The sequence below is a fragment of the Myotis davidii genome, unplaced genomic scaffold (assembly GCF_000327345.1).
Source record: "Myotis davidii unplaced genomic scaffold, ASM32734v1 scaffold982, whole genome shotgun sequence".
Classification (NCBI taxonomy): Eukaryota; Metazoa; Chordata; class Mammalia; order Chiroptera; family Vespertilionidae; genus Myotis; species Myotis davidii.
The window spans coordinates 558,609-563,701 of NW_006293848.1; the positions used below are offsets into that span (position 1 = coordinate 558,609).

Consider the following 5,093-nt stretch of genomic DNA (forward strand, 5'->3'; position numbering starts at 1 on the left):
CCTGTTTCTCCCGTTTGAGTCTGGGTCCCCAGAGACTCACCCGGAACTGGAGCTCAGAATCTGAGACTCCCTCCCGATTGAAAACGCCAACCGCGCCCTCAGCTACCAGCCCACTCCACGCGTACCTCCGCACCTTTATATTTTCCGCACTGCGCCTCCTCTGAGTCTGGGTATGATATTCTCTTTCCTCCTAGTTGTAGAATTTCCACTCAGCCAGCCTTCCTGTGGTTCTGGATGATGTCCGTTCAGTCTTTTAGGTGTATTTTGATTTGGTTGTTCAAGGCAGCAATCTCCGGTGTTAACCTATGCCGCCATCTTGGTTCTCCTCTGTATTTTTACTTTTAAATAAATTAATGTATTTCCTACCAGATCTCAACCAGGGCGATTTTGCCTGTCAACACCTGCTCTCCTCCCCTTTCCCTAAATCTAACTAGAGGACAGCTGGCAATGGCATTACTGGCATCTAGTGGGTGGAGACCACGGATGCTACAAGAATCCTGTCATGCACAGGGCAGCCTCCCACAACTCCTTCATTATCCAGCACAAAACATCCATGGCGCTGGCTGAGAAACTCTACAATAGAATATAAATTCTAGGAGGTCAGGGTACTAAGTTAATCTCACTGCTCTATCGTCAGACCTAGAACAATGCTTGAAAATGGAGTACTTAAGTTTTATCTGTTGATTATCTGTTTTTTAAGAGCCTAGAACTGAGCCTGATACCTAGATGGTAGGTAACAAACATTTGAATTGAGGGTTGTCCTAGCCGGTTTGGCTCAGTGGATAGAGCGTTGGCCTGTGAGTTGAAGGGTCCTGGGTTCGAATCAGGACAAGGGCATGTCTGGGTTGTGGGCTCAATCCCCAGTAGGGGGCTGTGCAGGAGGCAGCCAATCAATGATTCTTTCTCATCATTGATGTTTCTCTCTCCCCCTCTCCCTTCCTCTCTGAAATCAGTAAAAATATAAATATTATAAAAAAGAGGGTGCCCTCAAAAAGGGTCAAATGGATGCAACAGGACACAGTAAACTGAAGTGACTTTAGTGCTCCACAACCCCATGTCTTTTGGGTTTAATTTTCTCCCAATGACTGTAAATACAACCAGTTCTGCCAAAATAAGTCTTTTTAGTTAAGTGGGGCTGCTGCAAGGACAAACATTTCTTTATTTTTTTATAGATCCATGGAACCTTTAAAGACACAAAGATCCATGGAACTTTGTGAGTTAAATATATAAGGAGTAAGACCCTTTTCTTCTTTAAATGAAAGTATCCAATTCAAATAGAATCTATTTAGGGGATTGGCAGACACCCCTACGTGAGATGGTACCAGTAATTAATTGATGATATACTCCAGTGGCTGACAAATACTTTAAGAAAGTTTGAGTTAACATTTGTTTGCAACCACCGCCCCTCAAAAAACTGAATTACAGTACACATAAGACAAAGACAGACCTATTATCTAAAAAGAAAGTAGTACTTGAGTCCACTTCATTCAAAAAATTTTATAACCATAATATTCTAAGTATAACTTCATCCTATATTTAAAAAAATCCAAATGTGTAACATCTGTCAACATATTTTCAATTCTTCCTTACACCTCAAAGAGCTATTAAATATTATGCAGAAGGCATATGTTTGTAAGTAATATTGCTTGATTTACAAAATTCTTTCCCAAGGATAAATTCAAAAGGTTGTTATATGGATATTCAAATAATACTAGGGGAAAAAATGACATTATTTCACTTATTCTGTACGTAATGAGTGAGTCTGCTTGCCCAAATGTTAAATTATGAAACCACACTATGTAAAATACACCTATTAGATTTAAAAAGAAGTTAAATCTATATTTATTTACTAGCACTGTTTTAAACATTACACAAAACACATTCAAGTGGCAAGTAATTATAATGCAAGCCCTTGCATGGCAATCCAAATTTATTGAACTACTGATGCTAAGTTATACAAAATTGCACCACTTTAATTAAGGCTTTTAGTTTACATTTGGCCACCTCTAAGTAGTTGTAACATTAGGTTGGTCAATTTAAATACTGTGGCTCCCTGTTGGATAGACACACAATCTTTACACCCAAACATTAATGCATACAAAGCAACAAGGCATTGTTAAATAAAACAGCAATAGTTACTGCAACTTGGGCCTTGTGACCAATTATACATGATTAAAATTACTTCCCACATTCACATCCACAGTACTCGTCCACCATTTAACATCTCAACCAAAACATTACACATGTGAAACAATCACTAACAGGCAAAAATACTAAACCTGTATATTTGGTATTGCAAATACACTTATGCATGAGCAAGCAAGGGATTCACAGTGAGAATCTACAGCTGCAGAAGCCTGAAAATGATTTACAAAAATTGTTAAATCATTAAAAAATTGTTTGAAAATATACACTTCTTGTTGTAGACCCCCACTGTACACACAACTATAAACATTGTTCCCTATGTAAACAAAAAAGGAAACATATAATAAGAGATTTGAAAAATCTGGACATTTCCTTCCCAACAGATATTAAAGGCAACGTCTTTAATCTAAGACATTATACTGAAAGGACTATTGTATTTTTAAAGACAAGATCACTGTCTCCACAGGTTTTTTAAAAATTAAAAAAACTATATAGCTGTGTTAATCAAAGCGCTTATTTGTATAATACAATGATAATGACCTTGATTTTCTTAAAAAAAATTACAATAAGCTACAAGTATCAAAGAAGCAAAGTTATCTGGAGTAGTCTATATAGGAGCTCTTTGGACTTTCTTTTATTATGCTAAAATAGTGGTGCTTTTAGGATTTACATTATTGTACTCTCCAAAACAAAGTATGGGGCGCGTTATAGTATACAGTACACCATTTTCATACATGTACAACATTGGTGGATGAAAATGTCTCTTAGCAGTAATACTGGATTGTAGCCTCTTATTTTACCAGATGCATACACTAGGGCTATTATATAAGTAAAAATCTCTCTTGTGATACTGGAAAGTGATTAGAATGTGCAAACTGATGTAGTAGCTTTCATCCGCCTCTTAAAGGGTACCACCACAGAAAGTCCATTTAAGATGTTGGTAGGTTTAACAAAGTTGGAATGCTGGCACTGTTGAATTGGGCAACAGTTCTTCAGACCTGTCAAAAGAAAAAAATAAATTGCAAACATGGGTTGAAAATAGCACAGAAAAGAGCCAAAGGAACACATTAAGACAACAGGGTTCAAGATTTAAAAATGAATAGAATGCAGACTCTTGTCCTCATTACATTAATGACATTGTACCACAACTCATAGCAAAGCAAAGCAAGGGTAGATGTTTTCATCTTTTTAGAATGACTTCATCTAACCTGCTGCCCTCTTGAAAGCTAGTCAAATGAAAGTCTTAGATAAAAAAGGCAGTATCCCTTAGTGGAAATCTCTGTGTATTACCCTCCAAAGATTAAAAGCAGGGGGAGGAGGGAGGAAACCACATTGAAATTTTATGTCAGTTCAACTTCCTTAGAATTAAGATGAAAAGACAGCAATATTAACAAAACTGGTGATTCTACAAGTGTTCACAATCCCAGAATTACATCATAAGTATAGAATGCACAGCTCACTAAGGTTACTAGTATCAGAAAATCAAGGCCTTTCTTCCTCGCTCTTTCAGTAAGAGTGGCTAAAAGCTGGTTCAGAGCGCAGACAAGAAATTATCCTATGATGGCTCTTTACAGTTGAGTTATATATATACTTTCTAATTCCATATTTAAACACATTCTATCAATTTTTAGATGTCAGAAAAAAGGCTAGTATTACACTAAAATCACGTAAACTTAAAAAATTGTGAGTGATATAAATAAAAGAAGTCAAAACACATTGCCAAATATCTATTTACTTTGGATGGCTTTCTCCATACATGTCTGGGCTAAAAAAATGTTCCCTTTTTTTACTGTTTTTGTGGGGGATCAGACTTGTTGCGAGCTCCAGAAATGCTGTTAATACGTATGTGTTTGCTGATTTCCCAAATGCCTCGAACTTTAAGCCCTCATTTAGACTCTGAGTTTGCTAAGTTTTTCTAGCAGACTGAATGTAGCAAATTGGAAGGGACAGATGGGAATGTGTGAGTTCAGGCACATGTGTGCTAAGAATGGGCATGTATGTGGTCAGGAAAGAGAGAATAACAAACGTGAGAGGATATACCTCTAAATGGAAAGCCTTAAACAGAGAGAAGGGTCAAAACCCCCCAAAGATACAGAACCAGAGTGCTATGGTAGTATAGGGCCATTTAACACAAGCAGCAGCAGAATCACAAACATATAAAGTGCCCAAGTATAAGAGTACAGTACAATATGGTTTAATTAACACTGAGCAGGGAACCATTATTATTGGCAAACAGCAGTCGCTAAATGGTTGAGGATTTATCATGTGCCAGGCACTGATCAATTGCTTTATAAGGTTTAACTCATTTAATAATGATTATTTTAAAAAACTATATAAAAATGTTATATGCTCAGTTTTCCTTTGCTATCTCATCGGTGGGCTGCATTTGTGGTTCTCTCTGGCTGGAATTCTCCATCCCCTACACAATTTCTATTTGACTTTCCTATCTCGGCTTAGATGTCTCTTACAGACTTTTCCTGAATCCATAGTTCATGTGACATACCTGATTTGGTGTCCCAGTTATAAGCTCCTATAGTACTCATTATGACATAGTACTCATTAGTAATGAAGCATGGACTTGGCAGCCAGTCCATGGCTTAAATTATGTACTCCAGATCACTGGGTTCAAATTCTGGCTTTGTACTTACTTACCGCAGGGCTTGAACAAGTAATCTTTTTGTGTCTCAGTTCACACATTTGTAACACAGACAGTATTTAAAAATAGTGCCTGGCATATCATAAACGTGTCATGAATTCTTTTTTTTTTTTTTTTAAATATATTTTTTATTGATTAAGAAATTACATATGTGGTGCATGGGTAGGGTCCCTAGCAGCTGTCAGTTGCAGGCCAGGACCTCCCTTTCCCTGGCAGCTGTCTGCCGCAGGCTGGGGCCTCACTTCCTGTGGTTGGCCGGCTGGTCCCACCCCCTGGTCAAACTCCTGGTTTC

The 5,093-nt window shown here is 37.6% G+C and overlaps 1 protein-coding gene across 1 annotated transcript in view; it reads right to left on the minus strand.

Annotated features, from left to right (window-relative positions):
• Positions 1 to 1,805: 1,805 nt before the first annotated feature.
• RAP1B (RAP1B, member of RAS oncogene family) overlaps positions 1,806 to 5,093 on the minus strand; it is a 12,310-nt gene continuing 9,022 nt past the window's right edge. Inside the window, exon 7 of the mRNA XM_006767777.2 lies at positions 1,806 to 3,143. The gene's annotated coding sequence lies outside the window, so the exon portion shown is untranslated. The remainder of the gene's footprint in view (positions 3,144 to 5,093) is intronic.